The sequence below is a fragment of the Triticum urartu genome, chromosome 1A (genome assembly GCF_056163025.1).
Source record: "Triticum urartu cultivar PI428250 chromosome 1A, HENAU_Tu73, whole genome shotgun sequence".
NCBI lineage: Eukaryota > Viridiplantae > Streptophyta > Magnoliopsida > Poales > Poaceae > Triticum > Triticum urartu.
This window is the reverse complement of record NC_141873.1, coordinates 64493797-64506844: the sequence shown is the minus strand read 5'-3', so window position 1 is coordinate 64506844 and position 13048 is coordinate 64493797. Positions and strand designations below refer to the sequence as shown.

Genomic DNA, 13048 nt, shown 5'->3' with positions numbered 1-13048 from the left:
AAGCCGTAAGACTAGTCTTTATGCCTACCCCACAACTTAATTCGTTCAATTTAGAACTGTCGTGTGTACTGAATTTGTGAGTTATGCCCGGTTTTCTGTTGATGTAAGAACCGTTAATATGTTGACCTTGATATGCTATCAGCTCAGGTAATGAATATGAACTGGTTTTTCTTATTATTGTTATTATTATTATTATTATTATTATTATATCGTAGAGGCAGAACACTCAATCGATCTCACTACAGTATGTGTGATCAAAAATATGCAATCTGGTTTGCGAATAGCACACGGTTCGTTGATGAAAGCCATGTGCCGACCAAACCCCACCACCCCGCCGACGATCTGAGTCGTGCTTTCTGATTGGCCAGAACCCAAACCCCACGGATCATACGTCTGCAGCGTTGGATGCTCCCAGATCAAATGACGATTCTCATCCCTTTCGACAGCACATGCAGTTCCGGTTGTAATTTTATTTTTATGCACAAAATGCACGTTAATATCAAAAATGTCTTAAATATAGCTAATGATACCTGAAATGTGCCAGAAAATCAAACCCATGGTATAATGGTGATTGCGTACCATGGAAATTTTTATGAGCCCAAACGATGAAGTCACTGACCACAGGAGTTTGAATTGACACGTCTCCTTTTGGACAACCATGATCCTTCATGTGAGATGCTCCGGTTTGGAAGGAGCCGTCATCAAAACTTGTGCCAAACTTTACCAATTTTTGTCCACGGGATCGTGAGAGCACGCCACAAGCACACATCGATTTTGATGATGTCCGAACTCCATCAGAATTTTCTGTAATTAAAATACCAACTAGGCCTACGACAGTGGCCGCACCTCGTGGATGAATTGTTTGAAACTTCTCCCCGCTTCTGGAACAAATGGATGAAAACTCACGAAGCGACGCACAAATGATATGTACACCTTTGCTAGGCCGATAGTAAGGGGGTATCATAGCTAGTATCATGCATGCCAACTAGGCAACTTTGATGAGTTGTCATAGAATTTATTAAATGAAGATAGAGAGGGTTAAGTATCATATCATGAAACCGTATCATAATAAATGTTATGCTACTATGTGTCATGCATGACAATATAAATAAAGTACTACATATGAGACTAGTTACTCTATGATACAATGCATTAGAGCAAGTAAGTACACAATAGAGTGACATAAGACTAGCGACAATGGATAGTAACATAGAATGTTACTAGTCTATATCTATACCTAATATTAAAGGATAGAGACTTTGATAGTTCTCCATAGGTCATCCTTTTATATCTGTTGATTTTTTTTTATTCATTAATATTGACGGCTGAGATTAAAAGTAGGGTAATAAGTAACAGTTATTAAAATTAAAATTTTGGTCCTTTCTTTTCTTCCGTGCATCGCTTGTTCAACCGAACCTATCATACATGGACCATGTTCTGCCAGGCACTAGCATGAGGAAAGGGAAAATGTGTCGGTTTGGACCCAATCCGCGTCCATATTTGTGCTAGAGACCGCATCGCTCTCAGCTCAAATATAAAAAAGGCAACTCTTGCAGTAGGTTTGGTACTATGCTATATATACGATAGGAGACCTCCTGTGTATAATCAAACCAACGGGCTACATGGATGCGCATGTGTCCAGCTAGGTACTCTGGCAGAATCAATTAGCTGTATCTATATGTGCACTCTGGCCGGAAGGGATTGATGCACGAGCTAGCTTCTATACATATGTGATAACAAGCTACGTGTGTTCCTGGCCGGGAGGAGTCAATCTACAAGATCTAGATTTTGTACGTTCTTATTTCGCTATGTCTGTTCTGGCGGAATCAATCAGAAATTGTATCTATGTCAACATGACCAACGACCGGAGCCACATATCTCGCCAAGAGGCGAGAGGAACGACATGAATTATGCCATCTACCCGGATGGCAAGCGGAGTTACAGCCACGACGCGATGAAGGGGGTGAAGGTAGTTGCAGATGCTAAAGCAGACATAGACGATGGTGACGCCAATGATGAAGGAGCACCGGCCAGAACCTGGTCCAGTGTGATATGGACGATGTCTCCAATGCACCGGCCGGAACTTAGTCCAATGTGACATGGATGACGTCTCCAATGCCAGCGTGAGTCAAAAGCATCACATAGAAGACCCTCTAAGAAGAACACTGCGATGTACATACTCCTCGACGACGTCGGCCATGGCCAGCATGGTGCATCCAAGGGCTTGATCATTGAGACGGATCAAAGGATAGAGACTGCGGCCTCGGCCTGTAGCAGGAGGGAAGCATGGAGCTCATGTTTTGGCTGATGACTCCTACCCTCTTCACCTAAACTCTAAATCGATTGCTTTCTTTAGCATGTAACTCATCTCTTCTGTGTTGACCCGTTAATTGTTCGGCAGCATAGCGTAGATAGATTCAAATCCTACATATACTTGATCGCTCAATTGTGGATTTTCAGAAAAGTAAATTATGATTATGACGACAGACGCAGAAGTAAATTACGATTATATCAGGTGCTCGCACATATACTTCACATTTGCATCATCAGAGCAGCACTATAGGCTATCCAGCGGGCAAGGAGCTGTACTATGCATGTTAGGTTTCAGAAGAAATTGATCCAATACAATTTCATGTAGGTTGACACATTATAGTTTTATCTACAATTATAGGAATTTTTTATCTCCGTGTTTTTTATCAAGATTAAGATGTGGGTATTATATGCATTGTCGCCTTAGCCGAAGATTTTTTTAACAAAGTTTATATGGAATTTGTACATATGTGGGTATTAGATGCATTTTATGCATTGAGTTTGTCTGTAGAATAATGCCTATAACTTTATCAACCCATTGCAACGCATGGGCATGTGTGCTAGTTACTACCTCTATAGTGGGGAGTAACATATGTGTAGTAACATGCAACACTTCATTTATTAGGCTATAGACTCATCTTGCCCTTGGATGTGTGATGTTACTCAGACTAGCCACAATGAGTAGTAACATAGACTAGTAACATGCCCATGTGTTACTAGTGTATATTACAAACTCTATAGTGGGGAGTAACATATATGTGTGGTAACATGCAACACTTCATTTATTAGGCTATAGACACATCTTGCCTTGATATGTACATGTGATGTTGCTCATAGTACTAGTAACTAGCTATGTTACTACTTTCCTCTCTTTCTTCAATTATTGCTTGCCACACCATCTACTTAATTTATCTAGATATGTGTGATGTTACTACCTATGTTACTCCCATTATGGGTAGTCTCATACTATAGTAAGACTATACCCAAAGTGGGAATAACATAGGTAATAACATCACACATATCCACTTTCCTCCATTTCTTCATTTATTGCTTGCCACATCATCTATTTTATCTAGATATGTGTGATGTTACTACCTATGTTACTCCCACTGTGGGTAGTCTAGCTATAAGGAATAGAATAATATACATGTGCTTATTAGTTGGAGGAAAGAGAAGAGAAGTGGGCTCTTGGTTAGTAGAGCCAGCTGCAACATGAGACCCAAGACACTTTGTGAGGATGTAAGGTGGGCCAACTATTGATAAACTAGTACTTATATAAAACTTATTATTGTACATGCCCGCTAAGTGGTTGGCTGTATATGACATGGCAACTTCTTATAGCCGACCATTGGTTGTATTATTAACCATGCATGCTCTTAGTGAGGTAGCTAGTATATCATAGACGACTAGCTAGTATCAGACTAGCCATAGTGGGTGTAACTTCGGCAGTAACACCGATTCCAACTTAGCAAACTTGCTTATGTGGCAATAAGTTAATGAGGAGAGAGATAGTTTCATTAACTTAGCTAGTTACTGTAGCATCACATGTCCCAATGCAAGATGAGTCTGTAACCTAAGAAATGAAGCTTTGCATTAAACTATACTTATGTTACTACCCACTATGAAGGTAGTAACATATATAGTCTAGGGATATGTGTATGTTACTAGTGTACTACTCTCCACTCCGGTTTAGGCTGGTTGTAATGGTATTATTATTAGCGGTATCATGCATGCCAACAAGACTTTCTGGATGATGTGGCACACAAGAGAGGATGTTGTATCATATCATCATACCGTGTCATATTAAATGTTGTACTACTACTTTGTGTGATGCATGACAATTAGTAAGGCAACCTAAGATGTTAACTTATGATACTATGCATCACGGAAGTAGTATCCTAGCTACACTATCATATATATGCTTGCATGATACTACTAGTATATATATAATACTCCCCATTACAACCAGCCTTATACGGCTCCATTCATAAATACGGTCATCTATGATATATACTTCCTCCATAAACTAATATAAGACGTTTAGGTCAATATTTAGGAATCTAAACGCTCTTATATTAGTTTACAGAGGGAGCTAGTACTACTCTATGATACTATATACTCCCTCCTTCCATCTATATAGGGCCTAATGCGTTTTTCGAGGCTAACTTTGACCAAATATTGGAGCAATAATATATGACATGCAACTTACACAAAGCACACCGGTAAATTCATGTGTGAAAGGAGCTTTCAATGATATAATTTTCACATTGTGCATGTAATGTACTATTAATCTTGTCAATAGTCAAAGGCGGTCCTAAAAAACGCATTAGGCCCTATATAGATGGAAGGAGGGAGTATGCACTATGAAGGTACGTACGTAGTATCATACACTAGTATCATATGCATGATACTATATATATATAGTATATGATACTCCCCACTATATAAGGCTGGCCATAGTGGCCGACGATGTCATGCACTCGGAAATAACAAGTATGCTGATGTGGCAAAGAATTAAATATATATAAAGAGGGTTAGTGTAACACCCCGGATGTAACTTTCCATATTTGTAACTTCGGCTCTTGCCATTTTCGGCTTTAAGTTATGAGATTCCCTTCGTGCTTGGGTTTTGTCTTTGTTTTGCATTTTTTTCATGTCATGAATTTCATATCATGCCATCATGTGCATCTCATTTGCATACGTGTTCGTCTCATGCATCCGAGCATTTTCCCCGTTGTCCGTTTCTCAATCCGACACTCCCACGTGCACCGGCGGACCCCTTTTGTCTATTTTCATGAGCGGGCGTTAAACATTCTCAGAATGGACCAAGATTTGCCAAGCGGCCTTGGTACACCATCGGCTGACCGCCTGTCAAATTTCGTGTCATTTGGAGTCCGTTTGATGCTCCAACGGTTAACCGGGGAACCGCAAAGGCCTCTTTTGTGTTGCAGCACAACACCCCTTCAAAACGTCCCAATAACCCATCCAAACCTCTTCCATGTCCTCCATCGTCGGATCACGATTGTGTGGGCGAAAACTACACTCCATTTGGACACTCTTACCTCCTCCTACCTATAAATATGTGCACCCTGTTCAAATTCGCGGTCCAAAACCCTAGCCTCGCTCCTCCTTGCCGCCGGACGCGTCCGGACCGCGCCAGACACATCCGCGCCGTCGCTTCCCTCTAATCCGCCGCCGCCACGTGGCGCACCCGTGCCCACATCACCGCAGCCGCCCGGGGCCCAGATCCGGCCCGCCCCGGGGTTGAACCGGGCCTCGCCGGGCCTGCACGCCGCCGCCTGCTGCCGCGGCTCATCCATGCCGCCGACCGCTCCCGCGAGCACCGCCACCCTCGCCCAGCGCCGGCCGGTCCCGCCGCCGCCTCCCGGAGCACGCGCGCCACCGCGCCTCACCGCCGCCCCGCGCTAGCTCGCCGCTGCTCCGGCCGCCGCCTGCCGGAGCGCTCCGCCACCGCATCGCCCAACGCCGCCCCGTCCTTCTCCGGGGAGCACCCCCTCCTCTCCGGCGAGTAACTCGGGCGAGAGCTCGGATCCACCTAGGTTTGCGCACCTCGAAGAACCCTAGATCTGAGATCCAGAAGGTCATTTTTTCCTCCAAGTCTTTTTCTGCAACATTGTATACCCCTGTACATTGCATCATAACTCTATGACCATAGCTCCGTTTCATGCGCATGATATATGAAAATGTTCATTGGGACATGATCTTAATTTCATTCCATTGTAGCATGCCTGTTTGAGTTCATATTGGTGCCAAAATCATTGATGCAAGGGTGCTGTAAAATGTTAGCTGCTGCTACTTATCATATTATGATGATTTGTCATTTTTGTCATATTTGATGTGTGCATCATATGGGAATGATCTCTACATGTGTTTTGATCTATGTCATTCCATATTTACAGGGGTGCTTGCCATGTATTTTTTTGATCTATGTGGTGACTAGCACAAACATGCAAAGTAGCTTTCGTGATATTGTTGTTTTCAGGGACTTGGGATTTTGCTAAGTCTTGTGCCTGCTCTTATTTTGATGCCATGTAAACATGATGCTACAGTGAGATCCATGCTTGTTGTGAGTTGCTTCAGTAAGGATGTGTTGAACATATGGTTATGCTCTATCTATCCATGCCCCTGTTTGCAATTATGGAGTGCCCTAGCATGTCTTAATCTTGCTCTACTTTTGCTATAAAATGTTCCTGGCAGATTGTTTACATTTTAATCAATTTTGCCATGGTTGTTGCTAGTGATCCATGCATGGTATCAACTTTATCTTTCCATGGTTAGCTTCATGAACATGTCATCTTGCTGTTAGTATGCTTGCTTTGTCATGCAATGCTTTTTGGTGAGTGATTCGAGCTCACAAAGTTGCCTTCATAATTCTGTTTCTGCCATGCTCTGTTTTCTGCCAAGTCTGAAACTGTTAATGAAACTTGCTATGTTTAGATGGGTGCCATCATATCTTCTGTGCCTTTTTGTCTCATGATCAGTAAGCGACTTTTTGTTCTATGCATTTATTACAATCATGCCATGCCTTCTTTTGCTATGATATGTTCATGTAGCATGTTGTTTGCTTGCTCTAAACATGGCTTCCTGATGCACTTTTTTCATGCTTCTTTGAACCTACTCTTGTGTGATTTAGCCGTAGATCGATGTTCATGTTTTGTCAAGCATCTTGAGTAAATCACTTCCATATACTTTGTTGTTATGTTGGAGTGCAGTAGCTTAGTTTCTTGTTGCATTCTAGATGGTGTCATATTTTTAATCGCATAATTGTGCCATTCTTGTTTTGCTTGCCATTTGCAAACCATCCATCCGTTTAAGGTGATCTTTATATCGATTTCGACCGAAATCATCTCATCTTTTCATTGGCACACTTGGTTTGCCAAGTTGATGCTCTGATCATTCTTTTCCTTCCAGAGCACGCATATGCATTGCATATCACATCTCGCATATCATGTTGTGTTTTGCATCATGTTGCTTGTGCATTGCACCGTGACTGATTGTTGGTCCTTTGCTTGTGTTCTTCCTTTGGGTAGAGCCGGGAGATGAGTACGTGATTAAGGAACCTGTTGAGTACGCTAATGAGGATCAAGCTTTCGACAACTCTGAGAACTTTGCAGGCAAGATGACCATACCCTCGAAATCACTTCTATCTTTGCTTGCTAGTTGCTCGCTCTATTGCTATGCCGCGCTACCTACCACTTGCTATATCATGCCTCCCATATTGCCATGTCAATCCTCTAACCCACCTTTCCTAGCAAACCGTTGTCTGACTATGTTACCGCTTTGCTCATCCCCTCTTATAGCGTTGCTAGTTGCAGGTGAAGGTGAAGTTTGTTCCATGTTGGAACATGGATATTGTTGGGATATCATTATTATCTCTTATTTACTTTAATGCATCTATATACTTTGTAAAGGGTGGTAGGCTCGGCTTTATGCCTGGTGTTTTGGTCCACTCTTGCCGCCCTAGTTTCCGTCATACCGGTGTTATGTTCCTTGATTTTGCGTTCCTTATGCGGTTGGGTGATAATGGGAATGCCTTGACAGTTCTCCTCGAATAAAACTCCTCCAGCAAGGCCCAACCTTGGTTTTACCATTTGCCAGCTAAGCCTTTTCCCTTGGGTTTCATGGACTCAAGGGTCATCTTTATTTTAAACCCCTAGGCCAGTGCTCCTCTGAGTGTTGGTCCAAACTAGAGCCCCTTGCAGCGCCACCTCAGGGAAACTTGAGGGTTGGTTTTAGTTGTATGGATTGCTTATCCAGTGTGCCCTGAGAATGAGGTTTGTGCAGCTCCTATCGGGATTTGTCGGCACATTCGGGCGGCTTTGCTGGTCTTGTTTTACCATTGTTGAAATGTCTTGTAACCGGGATTCCGAGACTGATCGGGTCTTCCTGGGAGAAGGAATATCCTTCGTTGACCGTGAGAGCTTGTGATGGGCTAAGTTGGGACACCCCTACAGGGTTTCTAACTTTTGAAAGCCGTGTCGCGGTTATGGGCAGATGGGAATTTGTTAATATCCGATTGTAGAAAACCTGACACATAACTTAATTAAAATGAATCAACCGCGTGTGTAGCCGTGATGGTCTCTTCTTGGTGGAGTCCGGGAAGAGAACACGGTCTTGTGTTATGCTTGAACGTATATAGTTTCAGGATCACTTCTTGATCATTTATAGCTTCTCGACCGTGCTTTGCTTCTCTTCTCGCTCTCTTTTGCGTAAGTTAGCAACCATATATGCTTAGTGCTTTGCTGCAGCTCCACCTCACTACCCCTTTCCTACCTTTAAGCTTAAATAGTCTTGATCACAAGGGTGTGAGATTGCTGAGTCCCCGTGACTCATAGATACTTCCAAACAGATGCAGGTGCCGATGATGCCAGTGCAGGGGACGCTACCGAACTCAAGTGGAGTTCGACGAGGATTCGGGCCGTTACTATGTTTCTTTTCCGGATGATCAGTAGAGGAGCCCAGTTGGGACGATCGGGGATCTAGCATTTGGGGTGATGTTTCTTCATTTTGGTTTCGTAGTCGGTCCTTTGTTTGTTGGAGCTGATTGCCAGCTCCTCTTCTTCTTCCTCTAGCTTCCTCTCAAAGCTCACGGAAGAACAAAGAACACAGATATTTGGTGGCCGCTGTATCACATAGCCGACGATTTTCTCTTCTTTATATTCTCTCTTGAAAGCAAATATGCGTACAAGTGCTTAAGTAGACTCACGCCCACGCAGCCGGGCCACACACTCGCCCACTAACTGCATGCACGCACCCACTCACACCACTAACTAATGACTTGATCTTCTCCTAGAATCACTCTAGGAACCACACGACCCGGCCACTCATGCAGCAGCAGCTAACAACCTCGGACATGCATACACAGCAGCCTCTCGCCACCGTTCGGCATCTCGCCATGCGCCATATCTCACGGCGCCTCACATCTCACCTCTTGCATGTTCTCCAAGGCTTCACCTGCTACAAGTACCTATATGCATGGACAAGCAAACTAATATGCAGATACATGTGAATCAAGATTAAAAAAGCTAACAATCACCCCCCTAATCTTGTTTCCCAATTCTTCATGGAGCTTCAAAGGAGAGCTGGCTCGTCATCGACGTACTGTACCAGCAGCGCCTTCTCCTCCTCGTTCTCCTTCTTCTTCTTGGGACACTCCCAAGCGAAGTGACCAAGTTTGCGGCAATTGTAACATTGTACCTCACTTTTGTCTCTGCGCCCTCCACCGCGTCCACGGCCACGACCCCGTCCTCGCGACGAGTCGTGTCCTCTCGCCATGAGGAGCTGCTCTTCTTCGCGTCCCGTCTCACGCCCCTTGACGAGTTCCTCGTGTGCCTTGAGTGAACCAATGGCCTCCTCCATGGCCATCTTGTTGGTGTCGCCGAACAACGCAATTGACGACGCAACATGGATGAACTTGTTGGAGACGGCTCGGAGCAGCTTCTTCACGACGTACTTCTCCTCCATCGCATCACCAAGCTCACGGATGCGCCCCACGAGCGTCGTGAACCTCGCCGCGAAGTCATCCACGGACTCCGCATCACCCATCTTGAGGCCGTCAAACTCTGAGCGCAAGGACTGAATCCTCGCCTCTCGGACGCGCTCGACGCCCACGTGCATGGAGCGTAGCGCCGCCCACACATCAGCGGCAGTCTCCTTCTCCGCAACTCGCAGCAACGTTGTGTCGTCGATCGACTGGGAGATGATCGTCATGGCCATCTCCTCCTTACCCTTGTCGACCTCCATGGACGACGCCTCGCGATCAACGGCAGCCCATGCGCCGTTGGCACGCAGGAGGTACTTCATCCTCATCGCCCACTCCGCGTAGTTCGTCCTCGTGAGCAGCGGGAACGGGAGTTTCCCCGCCGCCGCCGTCGCGGCAGCCGCCATCGCCGCCGAGTCGCTCGGCACCAATGCTCCAATCGCTGAAGAGTCACGCGGCATCGTCTTCGTCATCACCTAGCTCTGATACCAATTGTTGGAGCTGATCGCCAGCTCCTCTTCTTCTTCCTCTAGCTTCCTCAAAGCTCACGGAAGAACAAAGAACACAGATATTTGGTGGCCGCTGTATCACACAGCCGACGATTATCTCTTCTTTATATTCTCTCTTGAAAGCAAATATGCGTACAAGTGCTTAAGTAGACTCACGCCCACGCAGCCGGGCCACACACTCGCCCACTAACTGCATGCACGCACCCACTCACACCACTAACTAATGACTTGATCTTCTCCTAGAATCACTCTAGGAACCACACCACCCGGCCACTCATGCAGCAGCAGCTAACAACCTCGGACATGCATACACAGCAGCCTCTCGCCACCGTTCGGCATCTCGCCATGCGCCATATCTCACGGCGCCTCGCATCTCACCTCATGCATGTTCTCCAAGGCTTCACCTGCTACAACTACCTATATGCATGGACAAGCAAACTAATATGCAGATACATGTGAATCAAGATTAAAAAAGCTAACATTGTTTGTACCTTGGATGATGTATGATATATTTATGTATTGTGTGAAGTGGCGATTGTAAGCTGACTCTTTATCCCTTTCTTATTCAGTACATGGGATGCGTAAAGATTACCCCTCTTGCGACATGCCTACCATGCGGCTATGCCTCTAAGTCGTGCCCCGACACGTGGGAGATATAGCCGCATTTTGGGTATTACAGTTAGAGTAACATATAGTAGGTAGATACCATATCATGTTAAATGCGATGCTGTGTGTCATGCATGGCAATAAATATGATCTATATATGATACTATACTCTATGTATTATACTATGCGCTATTATTAATTAAAGGTAGTATCATACACTAGTATCATATGTACTATATATTCATGATACTAGTATATGACACTCTCCACTACACTCATGATTTCTTACCGTGGAAAAAAGTTGGAGGCGAAACGATGAACTCATGTTTTCATTCGAAAAAAAATACGATGTTAGGTAATGTAAATGTTTTCGAAGAGCACGCGGTTCACTTACGAAAGCCATGTGTCCACTAAACCGTGGCCGATGCACCCCCCCTCTGCCACGCGCGCGATTTGAGTCGTGCGTTATGATTGGCTAGCAACCAAACCCCACGGATCGTACGTCTGCACCATTGGATTCTCCTTGATCAAACGGCGATCCTCATCCCTTTCGACAACACATGTACATGTTTTCAAATAGCCCCTCCCCAAAAAAAAATTCAAATAGCACACGGTTCACACACGAAAGCCGTGTGCCTACCAAATAGTGGTCGATGCCCCCCTCGCTGCGCGCGTGATCTGAGTCGTGTGTTCTGATTGGCCAGAGCCCAAACCCTACGGATCGTACGTCTGCACCGTTGGATGCTCCCAGATCGAACGACAATCCTCATCCCTTTTGATAGGAAATGGAGTCTGCCTAGGAATTGATTTATATGCCAACATGCACGGTAAATGCCAAAAAATGTCTTACATATAGCACACGAGACCTGAAATGCGCCAGCAAATCAAACCCATGGTAAAATTGTGATTGGTTTACGTGCGAAAAATTTAGAGGCGAAATGATGAACTCACGTCTTCATTTCAAAATTAGTATGTCTTCATTCACTAGTAGAAAAGGGGGCAAAGGTCCAGGCCGGGTCAGCCCATTAGTCCCGGTTCAGTCCAGAACCGGGACAAATGGGGGCATTGGACCCGGTTCGTGAGCCCAGGGGGCCGGCCGGGCCACGTGGGCCATTGGTCCCGGTTCGTCTAGACCTTTTGGTCCCGGTTGGTGGGACGAACCGGGATCAATGGGCCTCGCTCTTGGCCCACCACCATTGGTCCCGGTTGGTGGCTTGAACCGAGACCAAAGGCTCCCCTTTAGTCCCGGTTCATGCCACCAACCGGGACCAATGAGGTGCCTATATATACCCCCTTGCGTAAGAGCAGAGCACACTGCTCTATTTTTTCTGGCCGATGGGGAGAGGGCTTGGTGGTGCTCTAGCTCACCTCCTATGCACACAAGGTGTTCGATGGAATGCCCGAGCCACACTACTTAAGCTTTCTCCTCTCCAAGCTCGACCTCCAAGCTCCATTTTCCTCAATATTTGTCTAGGCTTAGCGGTCCATCACGCCCCGTCCCCGTCTTCATCGCCGTCGATCACCCGCGCCGAGCTCATCGCCGGCACCACCATGGTGAGCCTCTTGTTCTTATCTTCTTTCTGAAGGAAAAAATATTCTTACTTGTATGTTTACATAGATACATGTATTATTTTCTTACTTTTATTATTTCATCTTATATAGTGCGATGGTTTTGGTATCTGCGCCCGTCGGCCCTCGTCCTGTCTATGATTCAGATGTGGTATATATATTATCTTTATAACTTTTGGTTCATTTATTGTTTATGAAAATTATGCCGACCAACGTTACATAGATTTTATTTATATAGTATGTATGTGTACCGGAAATTCCAACCGACCCTATTGTCGAGAGGTTAAATTTAGTTGAAGAAGAAAACAATTTCTTGAAGGAAAAAATAAAAAAATTGAGGAGGAGAAGATGATATTGGAGTTGCATGTTGTGGATGTCATCGATGATCACAAGATCAAGATGGATGCAATGCGCTTGAAGATGAGAAAGATTAGAAAATATCCCATTCATACCGAGGCTTGGTATCATTATGTCGTTGGATCAATTGTTACCTTGGTTGCGATTATGATCGCATTTGTTTTCGCATTGAAATGTTTTTACATAGTTTCAATGT

At 44.9% G+C, this 13048-nt stretch overlaps 1 pseudogene; it reads right to left on the bottom strand.

Annotated features, from left to right (window-relative positions):
* Positions 1-9529: 9529 nt before the first annotated feature.
* Positions 9530-10303, bottom strand: LOC147990043 (uncharacterized; annotated as a pseudogene).
* Positions 10304-13048: the final 2745 nt, after the last annotated feature.